The 22,231-nt window shown below is 39.2% G+C and overlaps 1 long non-coding RNA gene across 1 annotated transcript in view; it reads right to left on the bottom strand.

The window, feature by feature from the left end:
* Window positions 1-19,525: 19,525 nt before the first annotated feature.
* Window positions 19,526-22,231, bottom strand: part of LOC147916766 (uncharacterized) — a 40,369-nt gene continuing 37,663 nt past the window's right edge. The window contains exon 3 of the long non-coding RNA XR_015552555.1: window positions 19,526-19,803. This is a non-coding gene — a long non-coding RNA (uncharacterized LOC147916766). The remainder of the gene's footprint in view (window positions 19,804-22,231) is intronic.

The raw sequence follows: 22,231 nt of genomic DNA, 5'->3' as shown, positions 1-22,231 counted from the left end.
AGAGGGAGAAAGTCAAATACCATATGATCTCACTCATAAGTAGAAGAGAAAAACAACAAACAATCACATAGAGACAGAGATTGGATTGGTGGTTACCAGAGGGGAAGAAGAGAGGGAGGAGGGTGAAAGGGATGATTAGGCGCATGTGTGTGGTGATGGATTGTAATTAGTCTTTGGGTGGTGAACATAATGTAATCTACACAGAAATCGAAATATAATGATGTACACCTAAAATTTATATAATGTTATAAACCAATGTTACTGCAATTAAAAAAATTTAAGAAATTAAAAATAAAAGGAATTAAAATTTTTTTTTAATTTAAAAAGGTTTTTTGAAAGACATATAAGAAGACCTGAAAAACTGAATTGGACGCCATGCTCATGGTTGTGAAGACTTAACATCATATAGATGTCAATTTTCCCTTGAATAATTCACATATGCAATGAAATTCCCATCAAAATGCCAAACAGCATTTTTATGGAACTTGTTAGAATCATCTTAAAGGTCATTTGAAACAGTGAAGGTACAAAATAGCCAAGACAATTTTGAAGTCAAAGAATAAAAAGGATAAAACAAAACTGACATACTATACCAAATATCGAGACTTATGAAAAAGCCCCAGTGATTCAAACAGTGTGGTATTGACCTAGGGACAAATTTAACAAAATAGAGAGCCCAGAAATAGACCCTCACATTTATGGGAACTTGAAATATGACAGAGTAGGCACTATAAATCAGTTGAGAAAGGATGGGCTATTTAATAAATGGTGCCATGACAACTGGCTCTCCATATGGAAAAAGACAAAATTATCCCACACTATATCAATTGATTTCAGATTGACTAAAGATTCCACCACTGACTAGAATTGTGGTCTTTAGCAAACAGTTTAACCTCCCCATCTCCCAACTTCCTCATCTGTAAAACAGGAATGATAAGAGTACATACTGACTACTAGGGTTGTCATGAAGATTAAATGAGGTAATTTTTGAAAAGTACTTAGAATAGCATCTAGCACGTCGAAGTGTTTGTTAAATAAATAAATTAAAGTCAACTGTTGAAGACAAAACTGAAAAATTCTGGAAGAAAATGTATGCAAATATCTTTATGACATCAGGGAAAATGAGAATTTTTAAGACCAGGTGCAAAAATCATGAATATAAAAGATGAAGGCATTTGACTACATTAAAGTTTACAAATCTCTAGCACTAGCATAACTAACATTTAAAATCAGCCCAAGACTGAGAGAAGACATTTGCCACAGATATAACAAGCAATATACAGAGTGTATAAACGGCTCCTACAAACAAAAAGTCAAACAATCCGATAGAAAATATGGGCAAAGGATATGAATAGGCAGTGCAAAGAAGAGGAAATCCAAGAGGTCGACAAATGTATGAATTGGCTTCAAACTCACTGATAATCAGGGAAACACAACTCGAAATGACTACACAATATCCCTTTACACCCATTAGTCTAGCAATCCTTGGAGAGAAAGTAGAGAAATGGGAAACATTCGTATCGTGTTGGTGGAATTGTAATTTAGACAACCATGTTGGAGAGAAATTTGGCAAGATCCAGTAAATTTAAAGCTTAGCATGCTTAGAATCCAGTATCACCCCCCTCCCTCATAACCAGCTTCTCACACAGGCTCCCCATTTCCATAAATGGTCACTCCATTTTTCCAGTTGCTTAGATCAAAAGTCTTGGAGCCATCCTTCACTCCTCTGTTTCTCTCAAACAACATCTGATCCCTCAGAAAGCCTGTTGGATTTATGTCAAAATATATCCAGAATCCTACCATGTCTCATCATCTCCACCAATACCCTCAGGTCCAAGGCCCCATCATCTCTCTCCTGGACCATCCTAATAGCCTTTTACTGGTCTATCTGCTTCCGCTTGTGCTGTCTTTTAATATATTTTCAGTGTATCAGACAGAGTGGGCCTACAGAACTCAAGTCAGATCAAGTTCAACACCTTCAGCTCAACACCTTCCCATGGCTCTCCATTTGATTCAGAATAAAAGCCAGTGATGTCAAATGGCCACAATACCCTCCACGATGTGGTCCCCATTTCTTCTCTGACCTCATCTCCTGCTACCTACCTCACCCGTTTCTCCCTCTGCTCTAGCACATGGACCTCTGCGCTGGTCTTTGAATTTGGGGTATGTGTCCACTACAGGTCCTTTGCATTTGTGGTTTCCTGCGGTTAGAATACTTTTCTCCCATAAATCCATACCTCCTTGATCACGTTACATGAATGGCACCTTCTCAATGAAGGCTTTCCTGGACTGCTCCATATAAATTCCGCAACACCTCCTCACATTCTCTCCCTCAAGTACATATACTCACATAATCCACAACCTTCTTCCCCACCTTATTATTTTTCATGTTCTTCTTTCTTCCTTTCTTTGGGCGGAGAGGAATGTCTTTCTCATCCTTTTCAAATATAAGCTTTGGGAGGACAGGAATTTTTCTCTTCTGTTCACTGTGATATCCTTCAGAACAGTGCCCAGGACATAGTAGGCACTCAATAAATCTTGGTTAAATAAATAAATGCCCATATGAATTATAAATCTACAATCTTCCAGGCATTGTATTAGGGCTAAGAAATAGAAATGAGGCGGGCAAATAAAGGAAAAAGAGGCCTCATCCTCAGGAAGCTAACAATCTTCTCGAGGAAAAAATAAATGAGCTAATACATATACATATGGATACATAATTTAAAATAATTAAAGATATCATGAAGGAAAATTCTCTTGTTTCCACCCACCCAGGCTGGGGGATTTTGTTTTCTTTTTTGGGTGCTGTATTAACCGTGAAAGTGTGTCACACATCTCATGAGGATAAATCATGTCTTGGTATTCACACTTGTTCCTCTATAAACATCAGCCAGATTTCAAGAAGTCAGAAATACATGTTTCTGTCCTTTGTTCTAGCGTCAAAGGGGTTCTCACTCAAATTTTTCATTGATGACTATAAGCCTGAGTGACAAATTGGAGAACTCCCTCCTCTTTTTGTAAACACCACTCAGCCTTACAGATTGGCAATGCTTTCAAATCACAAGAACGCCGATAAAAATCCACCGGGTGGAGCAGATTCTGTAGGAGGTGGGGCTTCACATCTCCTTTTGTTCATGAGATTTGACGAGGTTTTTTAGGACTAAAAAGGATTTTAGAAGCCCACCTTGCAATGGTGAGATACAGATGGCTTTTGGAACGTGGAGCCCAATATCACCCACTTTTCATTATTTCTTCAGCCCGGCCCTAAATCCACACTTGGTTACATTTAAAAAGTAGGTGAAAGATCTTGGGAAAGAAGCCATAGAATGCTTGAAGATTACACTAGATGAAGTGAGTTATCTTTATTGAACCCAGACATAAAGAGAGGCGCTCGCTCATGAGGAATTCCACCACCAGGCCAGGGCACATTCTCTGTGGAGTGTCTCGCCCTGAACTGTGCTACTTATGTAACTCGAAGGTTTTGTCTTTTCACCTCCTTATTTGGCAGGCAGGGATCTGTTTTTCATTGTCTTCACCACATGTTCTCTCCTTTTTGCAACTGTTGATTTGCAGAGCATCAAAAAGAAACAAAACAAATCTCCAAACAACAGAATTTGGCCAGAGCCAAAAGCAACTCAGAGTTTGAGCTGAACTTACTCAAAGCAGGGCAAGAAGACAAAGGCCTACAAAAAAGCCTTTTGCTTGAACCAAAGACTGAAGCCAAGGCATCTGTGTCCAGAAGTTCTTGTGCATGGATGAACCTCCAATCCCAACCTGCATGAAGCCAGCTGGATGAGGGAGGCTGGCTCTTGGCAGCTGTGTCCCAGAGAACCAAAGCAACAACCTGCCCTGCTTCATCATTCGAGCATCTGTAACCCCATGGAGATTGGAGAGTTCTAACAGATTCCCTCACCCATGGCAATAGATCTGTGCCTGGCTTTAAAACTATGCTCATATCCCAAGCACACTACATCCATTAACTCAGTGACACATTCTATTATTCTACTAATTGCATCAGCCACAGTCTCAATTGCCCAAAGATGCCATGCCTGTCAGTAAGACTTCAAATTTAAATAATTTAGCCTTCCCTGTGTCTTAGGTAACCAGGATCCAGCTCAAGAAACAGAATGACTAGTACCAGAGAGGCCTCCCGTGGCCCTCCCAGTCCCTGCATTGCCAAGAGTAGCCAGTGTCCCGACTTTTAACAACAGAGATGAATCCACGATAGATCTTCACATCACAATCTTCTTATTATCATATGTGCAGTCAATAAGTTACTTGTATTATATATCTTATTTCCCACCCCCGCTGCCTTCATTCAGTTATCCATTTATAGGCAGATCTGAGGGACTAGAATTCAACTGCCAGGGTTTGATTCCTGGCTCCACCATCACTTACCCTGGTGACACATCTGTTTCTTCTTCTTTAAAATGAGGGTAACAGAGTAGGATTATCATGAGGAGTAAATAGGATAATATGTGTAACATGGCTATAACCATGACTCCCAGCACATAGGAAACAACCCATTCATTTCCTTCCTTCTTTCCTCCATTCATTCCTTCCTTTCTTCCTTTTTCCCTACCTTCCCCTCTTCCTTCCTCCATTCATTCTTTTTTTCTCTCACTCATTCATTCTTTTTTGTTTGTTTTCCTTGGCAGTGTCTCCTGGAAGCAGCCTCTGGCACCTCCTCCCTTTGGCAGCCACAGCACAGCCAGTTCCCAGAAGGGTGGGTCTGGGAAGCTGTGGAGCTCTCCCCCTGTTCTCACAACATGGCCACAGAAGAGCCCACAGAAGAGCCCACAGAAGGTTCACAGAAGAGCCCACAGAAGGCTCACAGGAGAGCCCACAGGAGAGCTCACAGAATAGTTCACAGAAGAACTCATAGAAGAGCTAACAGAGAAGGACAGACCCTGACCCCATGGAGAAAGGCTTGGCCACAGTGCCACAGCTTCTGCCCTGCCCATTTTGTGCCATGGCCCTCGGCACCTAATTCCAGTGGGGTGGCCCCCTGACTCCGGGTTCTTCCCTCGCAGTCCCCCCGTCCTGATCCCCCCTTGAGCTTCCCTTTGACCTAAATGGCACCCTCATCACCCCATATTTCATGAGCATTTCCTCCCTCAACCCACCCTTCAATCAGTTTCCAGATCCTTTCAGGTTTGTCACTTGTAGATTTCTTAAAACTTCTCCTTTCTTTTTACCCATTTCCGCTGCCTTCATTCAGTTCAACATTTTTCTTCTTGGATTAGGAAACCTTCATAACAGATCTGCCTCCAATTGGGGCCCTCATCAGTGCGTTTCCAAAGTGGGGAGCAGATCAGCCTTCCCTACTTCCCCAGCCTCCCCACCCTCATCACCACTCCCAGGGCCTGGCCTATGTGTCCCTGGCCCCCAAGCCTCTGCCCAGGTAACAAGTCCTCCTGCCACAGGCTGTGTGTCCAGTAACAGGAGCACAGTCATGCACAGTCTGTCTCGCTGCCTTTGATCCTGGAAACCCTGCGGTCCGCACATAAGAGAGCAGGTGACTCGGCAGTGCCCATTTTCCAGGCCTCTCCTGACTCTTCTGCACATGTTGAGCTATCACAGTACCATGCCATGCAGGCATAGGGATATGTGAAAGTACAGGAATGGTCCTTAACATCTGGAGCTCATGGTTCAGCATCGTGGTCTCACTAGCCGAGGCTGGAGCAATGGTTTCAGGGCAGCTCCATGGACACAGCTGTCTCCTTAATCCAAAGCATCCCTCACCAGGGAGGCACCCACCTCTGTTAAGGGAGACTCTTGTGCTCTGGATATTTCAGGTGGAATCAGACGGAAACACCTTTCCTGATCAGGCAGACCAATCAGGCTGCGGCTGGATTGGCTGGAAGTCCATGGCGGGACAGTGAATTCATGTGTTCCCGGCAGCCTCGATACCGGTCACCCAACAGCCTGTTGCCCTCTCCTCTCCAACCAGCCTGTGAAGCTCCAGCCTTCAGAAAGTGAGCTTTGAGCAGGAGGCTCTGCAGTCTCTCCCACACACACTGTAGCCCTTCAGTCCTAAATGTTACCTCATGTAGAACGAAAAAGAGATCATGCGCCTCCCAGATTACCAAGAGAGAAAAGAAAAACCAAAGAAAACATAGACCATCTGGTGAAATATAGAAAACACAAATAACCGTTCAAAGAAACACAAAATAGAGAATGAGAGGATGGAAGTAAGAGCAAGTGTATCTGTTATAATAATATAGGTAAATGAGACACATTCTATTGGGGTAAAAAATTACTATGTGCTACATAAATGAGGACATTCTCAGCAAAGCAACTCAGAAAGAAGGAAGAGAGACCGGGCAGACATGTACCAGACACATGTGGGCAGAAATGAAAACAAAGCAGGGGTTTCCATATTAATATCACAAAACTAGCTGAATTTAAAATTTAAAGGAATATTTAAATTATATTAAAATCACATTGTAATAATAAAGTATATAATCCAGAAAAAACATTTGACTGTTATAATCCTTTATGTGTCAAATAATATATCATTAAGTATTCAGCAAAAATTGCTATATACAGAAGAATAGGATACTTCCTTATAGATGCCCTCATTATCAAAAATAGCTTCCCCTCCTGCACAGCAGAGGAAACCATCAAAAAAATGAAAAGACAACCTACTGAATGGGAGAAAATGTTTGCAAATCATATATCTGATAAGGGGTTAATGTCCAAAATATATAAAGAACTCATACAACTCAATAACAAAAAAAACAATCTGATTAAAAAATGGGCAGAGGATCTGAAGATACATTTTTCTAAGAAGACATACAGATGGCCAACAGGTACATGAAAAGGTGCTGAACATCACTAATCATCAGGGAAATGCAAATCAAAACCACCATGAGATATGGCATCACACCTGTTAGAATGGCTATTATCAAAAAGACAAGAAATAACGAGCGTTGATAAGGATGTGGAGAAAAGGAGCCCTTGTGCATTGTTGGTGGGAATGTAGATTGATACAGCCACTGTGGAAAACACTATGGAGTTTCCTCAAATTATTAAAAATAGAGCTACTATATCATCCAGCAATTCCACTTCTGGGTATTTATCCAAAGAAAATGAAAACACTAACTTGAAAAGATACATGCATTCTCGTGTTCACTGCAGCATTATTTATAATAGGCAAGATATAGTAACAACCTAAGTGTCCACGGATGGATGAGTGCATAAATGAATGGATAAAGAAAATATGGTATATATATACAGTGGAATAATATTCAGCCATAAAAAATGAAATTTTGCCATTTGCAACAACATGGATGCATTTTAAGGGCATTATGCTAAGTGAAATAAGTCAGACAGAGAAAGGCAACTACTATATGATTTCACTTATATGTGGAATCTAAAAAAAATCCAGGCTCATAGACACAGAGAACAGATTGGTGGCTGCCAGAGGCAGGGTGGGGGGTGGGAGGTGGGTGAAATGGGTGAAAGGTGTCAAAAGATACAAACTTCCAGTTATAAATAAATCATGGAGATGTAATGTACAGCATCGTGACTATAGTTAATAATACTCTATTGCATATTTGAAAGTTGCTAAGAAAGTAAACTTTAAAAGTCCTCATCACAAGAAAAAAAATTTTTTAACTATGTGTGGTGACAGATATTAACTAGATTTACTATGGTGATCATTTTGCAATATATACAAATATTGAATCATTATGTTGTACACCTGAAACTAGTATAATGTTATATGTCAATTATACCTCAATAAAAAAAAAATAGCTTGCCCTGCACATCAATCTCTATGCTCTTACCCTGTTTAGTTTTGTTACTAATACTTATCAGGACATGAACTTATAGTCTTTACATTCACCTGGTTATTGTCTCTCTCCCCCCACTAGAAAATAAATTCCACACAATTCCCAACATCTACAATACCTGTATGCTAAGCATTCACTGTGTATTTATTGAATGAATCAATTAATCAATAACAAAATGAGAAAAAAATTACCCAAATTGGAAATAAGAAAGGAAAATTTATTCTAAACACAAAGGACATTAAAGCAATTGTAAGAGAATATTTTGTTGAATTATCTGGTAGTAAATGAGAAAACTTGAATAAAATCCAGAAGTTTTCCTAGGAAAAAATAAGTTACCAGTATTAATGTAAATATAGGTTAAATAAAAGAAGAATTAGTATTTGTCTATCCATAGATAGATAGATGGACATATGGCCAGCCAAATACATATATATTATAAAATATCATTTATATCTTATAAAATAATATTTATATTATTAATTTTTAAGATATGATTGGAAAGTTAACAGCAAACAATTCTATAAGGTTTATACTCAGGAGATAAATTATCAGATGATTAATCACATCTTCAGCTTTAATAGGTTATGCCACATTTTTTTTCCAAAATGATTATATTGTACCCCCACCAGCAATGTTTAAGAATTCCTATTATACTAACAGCTGGTATGATCATACTTTCCATTTTTGCCAAGTTGGGAGATTTAAAATTTTATGTTATGGTTTTAATTTGCATTTCCCTGATAGCTAATGAGGTTGAGCATTTTCCATATGTTCGATGAGTTTTGATATTTCTTCTTGTACAACATATATCTTCAGTTTTTCTACGGGGTTCTTTGTCTTCTTCTTGGTTTGTAGGTTTATTTACACATACTAAATACTAATCCTTTGTGGTTATATCTCTTGGGAGTCTCTTTTCTCTGGTTGTGGCATGTCTAACCACATTCTACATGGTACTTTTTGATGAACATAAGTTCTTAGTTTTAATGTGGTTGAATTTATTAATTTACTTCTGATGTGTGCTTTTTTGTGTCTTGTTTGAGAAACTTTTCCAACCCTGGAAGTCAAAAGGATGTTCTTGTATATACGTTCTTCTAAAAGTTTTTGAATTCTGCCTTTCACATTAATGTTACTTACCAATTACTATGAGCCACATACTGTTCTCAGCAATTTGTATGTATTAACTGGTTTACTCCTCTAACAAACATACCAGGTAGGTATAATTATTATTCCATTATCCCATTTTACAGATAGAGACTAGGGCACTGAGAGGTTAAATAACTTGACCAAGGTCACATAATCAGAGATGATGGACAGGGAATTTGAACCTAAGTTCAGGCTATTAACCACGATGCTGGTAAATTTCAAATTTGTTATTTTAATAATAATTTCTAATGTTATTTTCGGTGTATAGAAATACAAATGACTTTTGTATAAAGATTTTATGTCTAATATCCTTGCTAAACTCTCTTAATAATTCTAATAATTTTACTGTATATTAACAGACAATAGTATATCTGCAAATAATCATATTTATAATTCTTCCACTCCAATTTTTATATCTCTTAATTAGTTTTCTAGTTTTATTGTGAAGCTCTCAAAGTCCTTATGTAAAATTAAAATTTTCAGTTCCTAGAGTATGCTTATAAAATTAACTGGGCCTGGTATCTTCTTTAAAGATAGATTTTCTTTCAACTAAGGATTCATGTTTTTCACAAACATAGGTTGATTCAAATTTACTACTTCTATCGTCATTTTTGATAATTTATATTTTTTTGTAACTATTTCCACTTTGCCTGATTTCAGGTATATTATCATAAAGTTGTTCATTATATTCTATTTTAGTATCTTTTATTTTGGGGGAAGGAATTCAGTTCTTTCTTTTTTTATTAAGGTATTATTGACATATAACATTATATTAGTATCAGGTGTACAACATAACAATTAAATATTTGTATACATTGCAAAATGATCACCACAATAAGTCTAGTTATTATCTGTCACCACACATAATGACAAAATTTTTTTCTTTTTTTTTCTTGTGATGAGAACTTTTAAGATTTACTCTCTTAGCAACTTTCAAACACGCAAGACAGTATTATTAACTATTGTCAAACATGCTGTACATTACACCTCCAGGATTTATTTATATTATAATTCGAAGTTTGTACATTTTGACTCCTTTTACCAATTTCGCCCACTCCCCATGTGCCCTCCCCTCTGGCAACCCCCAATCTGTTCTCTGTGTCTTTGAGCTTGTTTTTTGTTCATTTGTTTGTTTGTTTTGTTTTTTAGATTCCACATATAGGTGAAATCACACCATATTTGTTTTTCACTGTCTGACTTATTTCACTTAGTGTAATACCCTCAAAGTCCGTCCATGTTGTCACAAACGGCAAGATTCCATTCTTATTTATGGCTGAATAGTATTCCATTGTATGTATGTATGTATATATACCACATTTTCTTTTTCCATTCATCCATCAAGGGACGCTTAGGTTGTTTCCATATCTTGACTATTGTAAGTAATGCTGCAGTGAACATGGGAGTGCATATATCTTTTCACATTAGTGTTTTTGTTTTCTTTGGATAAATCCCCAGAAATGGAATTGCTGGATGATATGGTAGCTCTATTTTTAATTTTTTGAGGAAACTCTATATGGTTTTCCATAGTGGCTGCATCAATTTACATTCCCACCAACAGTAAACAAGGGATCCCTTCTCTCCACACACTCACCAACACTTGTTATTTCTTGTCTTTTGGTAATAGCCATTCTAATAGGTGTGAGATGATATCTCATTGTGGTTTTGATTTGCATTTCCCTGATGATTAGTGATGTTGAACATCTTTTCCTGTACCTGTCGGACATTTATGTATTTTTGGAAAAAAAATGTTTCTTCAGATCCTGCCCATTTTTTAATCAGATTGTTTGTTTTTTTGTTATCGAGTTGTATGAGTAATTTATATATTTTGGATATTAACCCCTTATCAGATATATGATTTGTGAATATTTTCTCCCATTCAGTAGGTTGTCTTTTCATTTTGTTGATGGTTTCCTTTGCTGTGCAGAAGTTTTTTAGTTTGTTGTAGTCACACTTGTTTATTTTTGCTTTTGTTCCCTTTGTTTTTGGAGTCAGATCCAAAAAATCATCACCAAAACTGATGTCAAGGAACTTACTGCCTATGTTTTCTTCTAGGAGTTTTATGGTTTCAGATCTTACATTCAGATCTTTGGTCCACTTAGAGTTAATTTTTGTGTATGGTGTAAGATGGTGGTCTAGTTTCATTCTTTTGCATGTGGCTGTCCAGTTTTCCTAACACCATTTATTGAAGACACTGTCCTTTACCCATTGTGTATTATTGCCTCCTTTGTCATCAATCAATCATATATGCATGGGTTTATTTCTAAGCATTCTGTTCTCTTCCATTGATCCATGTGTCTTATGCCCATGCCATACTATTTTGATTACTATAGCTTGGTAATATAGTTTGAAATCAGGGAGCATGATGCCTCCAGCTTTGTTCTTCTTTCTCAAAGTTGCTTTGGCTATTTGAATTTTACTATCTTTTACATCTCAGCTCTGTTTGTGATTATGTCCTCTTTTACTCCTGGTATTGATTTTTTGTAATGCCTTCTTTCTTTTCTTATTCTATCTTAACAGAGCTTTGTCATTTTTTTAGACTTTCCAAACAAACAAATTTAATATTTATCTGATCTATTATATCTTTTTTTCTTACTCCACTAATTCCTACTCTTATCTTTAGTATTTTTCTTCTGTTGGCTAGAAAGTCTGTTCTTTACCCTGTTCTTTTCATTTTAACATAAATATTTAAAGCTATAAATTTCCCTCTAAATATTAGTTTAGCTGTAACATGCAAGTTTTGATACATAGTACCGTATTTCTTTTTCCATCCTAAAGAATTTATGTTATGATTTCTTATTTATCCCACAGGGTATTTAGAAGTGTGCTTTTAAACTACCAAATAGATAATTATTTTATTAACATCTTTTGGGCTTTGATTTCTGATTTAATTACACTTTGGACTCAGAATATGGTCTGTATAATAATTATTTATTAGATGAACTCAGGTTTAAAATTATTAAATCTTCCTGGAAAATGGAATATTTTATCAATGTGTAGTCATCCTCTTTTTTCTCTAGTAATGTATTTTTCCTTAAAATCTTTCCTCTGATACTACTGCAGCTATACCTGCTTTCTTTTATTTAGTATATGCTTTGTAAATTTTTCCATTCTTGTTTTTCAAACTTTCAGCGTGCTTACATTTTAGGTGGATCTCTTATAAACATTTTATGGCTAGACTTTGTTTTATCCAGTCTAATATGCATTTTGTTTTAAAATAAAGAAAATACACCATTTACATTTATTGTGATTATAAATATATTTACTTATGTCTACCATATTATTTTTGTGATTTTTATTTGTCTTTGTTTTTCTAGAGGTTTTTTCTTTAATTTTTTTTTTCCTCCTTTTCACTAGCAGAGGTTTTGGGTTTTGTTTTTAATTTCTCTTTTCATTTTTCCATGTACTGATTTGGAAATTCTGTACTTCATTTCTACACTTCTAAATGGTTGTTCTTTAAATTTTTACAAATACCTTTAACTGAAAACATTTTAAAGTATATCAGCACCTTTATCCTTCTCCCAGGACCTTAGAATGTTTTAAATCTGCTCACTCCATTCCCAGCTTATTTGCTCTTGTTTGACAACATTTTAGTTTTAATTTATTCTCTTTTAAACACTACAAATTGGTCATTATTAATAGAGCTTATGTTTGTTTACATTTTCTCTCATTTTTACTATTTTCAATGTTCTCCATTTCTTCTTGCATCACAGACCTCCCTGATGTTGACACAAATAACCTATAAACAATCTATAAATCAAAATTGGGGTGAGTTTATAATAAGCCAACACTGAGGACCACATAGCCTGGGAGAGTCCTTTCGCAAAGCAATGGAGCACTCCAAAGAGGTGGGGGTGTACAGAGTGGTTATATACCATCAAAGAGCATGTATCACATACATGATTGGAATGTCCCTCTTACAATAGTTACAAGATTGCTTTGCCAGCACAGCAATTCGGTGAACACAGCAGGTCAGTGGTCACAAGGTGGGTGGTCACAAGGTGAGCACAGTAGGTCAGCAATCAACCCTTAGTTTAGAGAGAGATGCTTATCCTTAAGGAGATGTCAATGGGGGGTAAGTTACATCCTTATCTTGTCTTTGGGACATAGTAAATACTCAAAGCAGATATACAATGCATGTTCAATGGCCACATCAGGCTCTTTTGTAAAAACAAGTTCAGGTCGAATTAGTTTTACACCAAATGGCTTCCTCATATACTCCAATATATCCTATTGCTTGTCATTTATTTACTTATTTATTTATTTATTTTTTTGTGAGGAAGATCAGCCCTGAGCTAACATCCATGCTAATCCTCCTCTTTTTGCTGAGGAAGACCGGCTCTGAGCTAACATCTATTGCCAATCCTCCTCCTTTTTTTTTTTTCCTCGAAGCCCCAGTAGATAGTTGTATGTCATAGTTGCACATCCTTCTAGTTGCTGTATGTGGGACGCAGCCTCAGCATGGCCGAAGAAGCGGTGCATCTGTGCGCACCCGGGATCCTAACCCAGGCTGCCAGTAGTGGAGTGCGCGCACCCAACCGCTAAGCCACGGGGCCGGCCCATATTGCTTGTCATTTATTTATCACTGATGAGATCATTTTCTTTCTTCCTGAAGTGTATCTTATGGAAGTTTCTTTAGTGGTGTTCCATTGGTTTTGCCTCCGTTCTTGAAAAATAACTCCACTGGGTAAACAATTTCATCTCAGTCCTTTGATTTTACTGTCTCCTCTTTTTCACTGAGATGTTACCATATAACTGTTAAGACCACTGAGTCTAAAGCTTTCTATATGAGTCTGAATCTTGACTCTGTTTAGGTCCCTTTTTCTATAGAGTGGGCTTAAGAGTAATAAAGCTTACTTCATAAGACTTCATGAAGATTAAATGAGTTGACAATTTAAAAATCACTTAGGACAGTACGTGGATCGTAAAAAAGTTCTGTTACCACTGTCAGTTGTTGCAGTTGAGAAATCAGCTCTCAGTGTGGTTGCCATTCCATTGTAGGTACCATATTTCATCAAAGCCAATATATAACCAATTGTGGGATAGCCCACATTTCTAATTACTATTGAGAAATAAAAAATACTACCAATTAAACTATGACACAATGTTTTCTCATCCACAGGTTGTGAATGTGAAAACCTTAAATTGTTGAAGGAATTGTTCCTTTTAAATTTGATGAAATATGGTGGCAATATTTTGTTCACTCTCTCTCAGAATTTAAGATCTTTTCTTTGTCTCTGAAGGTCTGGACTTTTCCTATGATGTTTCTCAATGAGGATTTTTTTATACCTCCTCAACTTTCTTGAGCTTTCTGAATCTAAGGATTAATTTTTTTTTCCTTTATCCCTCCCTCCACTCAGAACCAAGACCAAGTCAGGCAAGTATCTGTCCCAACTCTATTATTCAAGACAAGAGGACAGTAACCTATTTCTATAGAGGGCCAGGTAGTAAATATTTTCTGCTCTGTGGTCCATATGGTCTGTGTTGCAGCCACTCAACCCTGCCCTTATTTTGCAAAAGCAGCCATAGACAATACATTAACAAACAGGTGTGGTTATTGAAGGGGATCACAGTATGCCAACCCAGATTATGCCACTTTAGCATAAGGACTATTTTGAGCTGAAGGAAACTGAGAAACAGCAAATGCAGGGGGAGCTCTCCGAGCTTCCTCTTTCTGCCTAAAAGCAGGCCATAAATTTCCCTTTGTGAAGATGTCCCCTGTCCCCTTTCCTGTACCAGGAAGAGTTGAGGACTCATCACTTGGGATGATACCAACTTGAGTCTGCATAAAGAAACCTTAGTAAAATAACCCTTGTCCTCCATTAATTTCCCCATACATTTACCTTCCCTCAATTTGCCACCCCTAGAAACCCAAACGCCTTTTTGTTTGTCTTGTCACTTCTCCACAATTTATTGCTCCTTGTTAAAATTGTATATAAGCCCCTAGTTCTAATCACCTTTTTGGGTTTTCACTTCTTCTTACATGCATGTGTTAGAAACCCTTTTTTCCTGTTAATCTGTCTTTTGTCAGTTTAATTCACAAGACCCAGCCACTGAATATAAAAGGGTAGAGGAAATGATTTTTTCTTCTCCTACACTGTGTTCCAATAAAACTTTAGAAAACCAGATGGCAGGCTGGATTTGGCCTGTAGGTTGTGGTTTGCACATCCCTCTCTAGACTCCAGAGCTGGATTGTCCAATATGGTAGCCACTAGCTATTTAAATTTGTGGCTATTTAAATTTAAACTAATAAAAACTAAATAAAATGTATAGCTTGGTTCTTCAGTCACGCTAGTAACATACAAGTGTTCAATACCCACAAGTAGCTAAAGATACAGAGTGTTTGCACCAACACAGAAAGTTCTACTAAAGAGTGCTGCTCCAGAGATGCACATTTCCACAGTTTATTCTTTGATGTTGTCTTATTTCTGAACCCCAACTTTATACGGGGCTCTCTAAATGCTTTAGAACCTTGACTAGACCCCAGGCTTTTTCTTTTGTCCTGTTGTAAAGCCTATAAAAAGCCAAGCTCCAGGTCCTACCCTTTACAGGGGTTAACTGCCTGCCCCCACCACAGTCCCAGGGCAAAAACTGGATGAAGTTTGCTCACCTTTCCCGCTTTGGATGTCCTCATCATTTCTAGCCTCTAAGGATGTTCTTTGTTTTCATATATGCTTAACCATGCATTTAAAAATTAATGTAATCAATTTAATTTTTTAAATTTTTTTAACATTTTACACAGCATTTTTAGATGTTCTGTTCTGTTATGGTTTTTCCAGATCTCTAATCAGTCATACTGACAAAAATAGAAATCTCATCACTGGTTTTTTCCACAGAGCTCCTTTTTTCCTTCCTTCATACCTTTCTTCCTTCCTTCTTTCTTCCTTCTTTCCTTTTCCTTCACTTCCCTTCCTCCACTTCCTTCCTTCCTCCCTCCCTCCCTGTTGTAAAGTATGGGGGAGAAAGGCTGACTCCTGTGACTAATTGGAAAGGCTTCCATTCTTAGGCAAATACTAGGAAAAATATTATCTCAGGCAATACTACGAGGGATCCAATCTGATTGCAACAATTTGACACCACATTCCAAACAGTGGTTTGCATTTGAAATAAGAATTTTAAATGGCTATTTCCAGAAATTCTATTTCTGATGCGTTTGCCCTTAGATGATTAAATTCGTCACTTCTAAGGAATAGCTGGCCAGGGTTTAATTGAGGACGACGTGAAAGAACATTCTATTACTCAGTGAGTAAATGCTTAATCCTTTGGGAGGATTTGAAGGGATGGAAGCAATTCTGGGAAAACAACAACAACAGTTCCTTTTCCCAGCGGGACCAAGTTTGGGATATGGCTGAGCTTCCAGTGTCTGGACAAATAGCAAGAGTTGGGTGAAGGCACATAGTAGAGCAGCAAAATATCTAGAAGCTAAGAGGTCTAAAACCAGCTAGTAAGTGACCTCGCACCTGGGGAAAGTCTTGTGGACTCAAGCAAGAAGATCCCTTGTTTTCCTTCTTTGATTTGGAAACTGTGAAGGGTGATAGTTGTGTGAAGACACATGAGAAAACCAACCCTTTACTTAAATTCTAGAGTTTTAAGGTTTATGATGGTTCATGTTAATCAAAATTCTTTACACTCTATTTCAAGTGAGGAATTACCAACTTTTCAACAGGGTGCTTACGATGGTGGGGTGGGGGCGGGGATGTATGCTGGATAACTTATATACTTTTATATAATTTAGCTCTTATTTTTTGAGTATCTACTCTCTGCCAGGTCCTGCACTAAGTATTTTACACACACCAATTCTAATCCTAAAAAAGAAGAGAAAAGAATTTGCAAGGTGGGTAATATTTGCCACAGTTTATAGAATTGACTTAGTGTCCTTGTGGCAAGAATATTTCCGGCGAGATGGTGAAGTCATATATCTGTGAATTTTTAAATCATCCATTGTAACTCTTTTGCAGTTAGTTGTTTTACTAGAAAATGCCACCAAACCACAGTATTCACTACAATGGACCCCCATCTGCAGTCCCTGGGCCTGCCTACTGCTTGGTCCCAAAGTCCTAGTGGCAAAGCTGGCCTGGGGGACACATTGCAGCTCTCAGGCCCTGCTTCAAGACCAAAGCTGCTGTTTGCTTAGTGCTTTCTCTCCTTGGAATAATCAAGAGCTTCCAGATTTTTACTTAAATTGGAATGGGTACATGAAAGTATAGAGATGACAAAAGAGGTCTAAGAAGATGCAATTGATGTGCCACATTCAAGCTGCCTCTTAGTGACAACACTGTGGTGACATCTGTGGTGCTGGCCAATCGTGTTGGTTGATCCGGAGACTGCAGGCTGCAGTGCCGTCCTTGTGCAGCTCAGCATGGGACTGGCCCCCTCATACAGACGAGTGGTCGGAGTCCAGACACGGGCGCCAGACTCCTGGATTTGGATCCAGTTCCAAACTGTGTCACCTTGGGTAGAGTATGTAAATCTCTCTGTGCCTCCGTTTCCTCATCTGACAAACACGGACATCAAGGCTACTTGGCTGTCGGGACTATATTAAATGAAATAGAACCTGGAGGAGAACACCCATGCTTGGTACAGGTCAGCCAAGCCCTGGGTGAGGAGGCTCTTGCCAAAGGTAACCAGAGCCAGGGATCTGTGCACACGCGCTTTGAGCATCTCACACGCGCTCAGTGGAAAGAGTGAGGAAACCAACGTGTGGATTTATGGGTCAAGTGCTCCTGTTCTCCAGACTGGTTTCCAAGGACCCTTCCCCGGCATGCAGAATGTCTGCGTGGATGGGAAGTCCTGATGCCACGCACTGACCCAGATACGCTTAACTCAGAGAAGCGAACACTTTGGGAACTGAAAAGGGGTCAAGACCCCCGAATGAACACAGGGTTGTGATACAGGCTCTGTGCCGTTCTCCTTCCTTGCTGCTTTCTAGACCCCCAGAATTTTGTTTGTTTCATTTTTTTACCAATATCACGGTTACTATCTCTCCTTTCTTTTCCTTCCTGGCAAAGTAGGTGAGCCCCCCCAGCATGACAAGCAACCTATAGCTATATGATTAGAAAGCTACAGGGAAATTCCTTTTACATTGCCTGTAAGGTTCATCTATGAATATTATGGAGGGGAAGCTTCCCCGTGTGATAGACAGCAGTGAATTTTCCTGAAGAGTGTTGCTGGGATATGTTCATTTCCAGTTACTAAGAAAGCATTCCCGTGGAAACAGCCCAGGCCCCTTCCAATGTGCTGGAAAGGGCTCTCTGCAGTTATTAATAAGCCAACGTTACTAAAAGAGGAAAAGTGAAATCTCGAGTTTCAAAGGTGTCTAAAGCAGAATGCTCCCTCAGATTAACCTCATCCATCCCAGGCTTCCCTCCACCTGCTCGTCAAGGAGCAGTCCGCCTCTTCCCACTCTGCTCTGCAACGCTCTCCCTCTGCCTTCCCCTCCAAGAAGGTTCTTTTTTGCCGGGCAGATTTTTTGCGACTTTATTAACTTCAAATCTGGAATCATAAATTAAGACTCAAGGTCCTGGACTTTTATTTTTGGGGAGGTTTGTGATTACTGTTTCGATCTCCTTACTGGTGATTGGTCTATTCAAATTCTCTACTTCTTCTTGATCCAGTTTTGGAAGGTTGTATGATTCTAAGAATTTATCCATTTCTTATAAACCAATGTTACTGCAATAAACAAAAAATTTAAAAAAAAAAAAAAAAGACTCAAGGAAGCAAAGGACGTGTTGGAGGGGTCTGGAGTGGGATGGGGTTAAAGAGAGGCTTTCAAACTGCTAACCAACCTGAGGCAACCTGAGAAACTAAAGGGGGTTTAAAGCAATGTTTCCAGCTCTGTGGCCCCTCTTTCTCCTTCTCCTCCTCTTTCCTACTCGTCCTCTTCTTCATCATCATCGTCGTCGTTGTCTTCTCCTTCTTCTTCTCCTTCTTGTCCGTCTTCGTCTTCTTCTGCTTCTGCTTCTTATACTTAGAAATATAAGTAAAGAACTTGAATTATTTTGAAATAATCTTTGGTAGCTGGACTGTGTTCGTTTGACCACAGCACTGCTCTGAGACCCACACGGGTCTCAGCTCTTTATAAGCTCTACATAATAATAGGGAACCCATGAGATGTTAAATCAGCTTCAAAACAAGTTTCTTCCCATAACCTCCTGGACTACATCCCAAGCAAGGTCTGGGGTGGCTCAAAGCCCCACTGTCCCCTGAGCTGCCTCTCTCTAAGCTGGCAGGATGAGATGCATGTTGCCCAATAATTTAAAACTATTCCTATGTATGTCGAAAAGCTAACCACAGGAAAATGTACTCGAGGATTGTTTTTGGCAGGTAGAAAGCCATCAAAAGAAAACTAAAACAAATTAAAATGTTTCTTTTGAAGCAAATGAACCAGAACAGATTGATGAAAAATAAATATACAACGGCATTTGGAACAAAACTTTCAGGATAGTGCCTGTTTGAGAAGAATCGTTGCCTCTGTTGCCCTTTCAAATTGCTAATGGGTTGGATGTGAATCAAAGGGTGTGTCTACACAGTTCCACACACTTGAGTGAAGCAATTTAATTCAGTTACAAAGATTCACTTTTGCGTACATGTCAATTGTCTAGAGATCTGGAATCATGTATCCGTTTAATTTGAGTTTTTTATTGAAAGCAAGTAAACATAGGCAAATTTTATAATGAAGTGAATTTTCAGTCTCACATGTTAACCTTAGTTCTTCCATGATGAGATGAGAGCATACCCAGAGTGATCTTAGAGAACGGCCTTTCAAATAAAACCATAGAAATAATGCTCGGTGCTTATGTCGCTGTTACTCCAAGCAGTTCCAAAGATGTAAGATATTCTTGTTGTGTGCTAAAACTTCTTTGTCCTGAAAGACAGAGTTAGCAAATAAAATTACAAGAGAAAATACAAACTAGACTATAATATCAATATATTTGTAGGAGAATGTAAGTCTGTGACTCTTTCCTTATAGCATTCTAAATTATAACACATTTCTCAGAAAATGTTACAACTTGTATATGTGGCAAACACATACGAGAAACAGCATTCTGAGAGAACACCCAGTGACCACATTGTCAAAACACTCTGAGATTATGCATTTAATATTCTCTATTAAGGCCTCTCAGCTCCTATAACTTCCCCCAAATAGCATTATGAAGTCATGGAAGGGTACTCAGACAGAAACAAAACTATTGAAAATATCCTCCAAAAAAAGGAAAAGATGCCAAAAATCACACAAGGACTTAATAACCACAGTATTTACAATGGAAAATAATGCTTCTGCCAGAAACAGGGCTCTGGTTTTACTAGCCAGGCATTTTTTTTCATGTATAATTTTATATACAGGCTTTTTGCCTGGATTTATCATAAATTATTTTCCTCTCAACCTCCCCTAAGTTTTGTTTCTCTGCTTTTATCAATACCAAATCACTTGAATTCTGCATCAACAGCAATAAAAGTAAAAAGTAAAAAGTAAAAAGTAGTGCTAATTGGGTCCAGTTCTCATCGTTGAAACAACACTAGGAGCTCAAAACTGTTATGTCACTTGTTACAGATGAGAGAACCGAATCACAGAGAGGTTAAGTAATTTCCCAAGGTTACACAGCTGCTAAGTGGCAGAGCTGGGGTTTGAACCCAGGCAGCCTCCCTCCAGAGCCCAGGCTTTCATCATTATTCTAAACTGCCTTCTTATAGCATTTATAGAACTCTCAGGGCAGCAACCAGTGATTTTAGACCAAATTCATCCATTTTGCACGTCCTAGGACTTACTTTCCCTTTGGACAAAACTTTCCGGAGCACCAGTTGAATTGATGTTTTCACATCTGTACAAAAGGCACAAAGGCAGATGCAAAAAAAACACAAAAATATTGGTTCTAATCCTGAAAGATTCAGACTTCTGGAGTGAGATGAAAGTGTGGAAATTCCATCTGTCATTTGACGAGGGGAGGAGGTGAGCTCCTACCACGGCATCCTCCTGGCATGGTCCTCTCGCTCCCCACGTCACTCACACCTGGAGTTAGCTGGGAACCTTCTCTCTGCTCCACAGCGCTCTGCAGCCCACCTCTCCTGGAGGGTCCTGCCCCAGGATCACCCTCACACATCAATTCATCATGGTGTCTCCTGTCTCCAATGCAGCAGGCAGAGCTGGCAGCAGATAGAACATCTTCAGTTCCTCCTGTTTTACTCACAAGGGAAAGTCCAGACTCCGTAGGCCAGCAGAGAAGGCCGTAAACAATCTGCCACAGCCCCAGAGTCAGCTCCTACCATCTCCACATGACCCCCTGCTCCCAACACACAAGCAGCCCCTGGCTCTTCTGCCATCACTTAGGTCATTGTCTCTTCTCTCTCTCTCCTTCCATCTGGGGTCTTAAAGTCACATCATCCTCCAAGGTCAACTCGTGTGCCATCTCCTCCGTGAAGCTCCCCCACCTCCTTTAGTCAGTGGTAAGAGATTCCTCCCTTCTGTGCTCCTGGACCTTTGACCCTGCCTCCATCACAGTATTCATAACGATTTTGGCAGCCTTCTAGAACACAAGGGATCCTTCCATTGTCTACCATTCCCTCTAAATTGCAAACCCCCTGAGAGCGAGTAACCCTCTTTATGTGCCTGTGTCCCTCGGGATTTAGCCTGCAGGCTGCACCATGGAGCAGCGCTGTCCCAGCTGATGTCTATCTCCCCAGGGAAGCCACTGCACCCTCATTGCCATCTGCCCCCCACTATCTCCATGCACACTGATGGGGAGCCACAAGGCAGTGGGACATCTGTGCTGGTGGGAGTGGAGCGGTGGGCTCCTCTGGAGGTTAAGTTTAGGCTCTGCTGACACACCTGCTCCCTCCCTTTGAAAGGCGGGTGGAACATCAGACAGTGTCCCCTGAAACCTGCCAACCCCACATGCTCATCTGGATGGCTTTCTCCTCTCTTTTTCCCAGATTTTATTAGTTTCTTTATGTGCAATACCTAGGAGGGAAGGGGCGTGGCTCTGAATCCCAGAGTTCAAACAAGCATCTGAAAAGGTGGCCCAGGCAGGGTCAGGAGATGGTAAGGCAGCCTCCAGCCAGGTAGGACTGGGCCCTACTTTATCTAATCCCTCATTCCACAAGCGTTTATCCATCCCTCCGGGCTACCTCATGCTGTTGTTCACGTGACAGATCAAACACAAATCTGATCCCTTAAAATACTCCCAGTTTAGGTGAAATAAGACGTATATTAACATTAAAATGCAACATGATATGGTGTTATACTGAGGTTTCTTACAAAGCCCCAAGGGAGCAAGAAGGGATCTGTCCCTGCCTGG

Source organism: Ceratotherium simum, chromosome 6 (assembly GCF_057802395.1).
Source record: "Ceratotherium simum simum isolate JZ-2026a chromosome 6, ASM5780239v1, whole genome shotgun sequence".
NCBI lineage: Eukaryota > Metazoa > Chordata > Mammalia > Perissodactyla > Rhinocerotidae > Ceratotherium > Ceratotherium simum.
The sequence above is the reverse complement of the archived record's forward strand: the minus strand, read 5'-3'. Positions and strand labels throughout refer to the sequence as shown.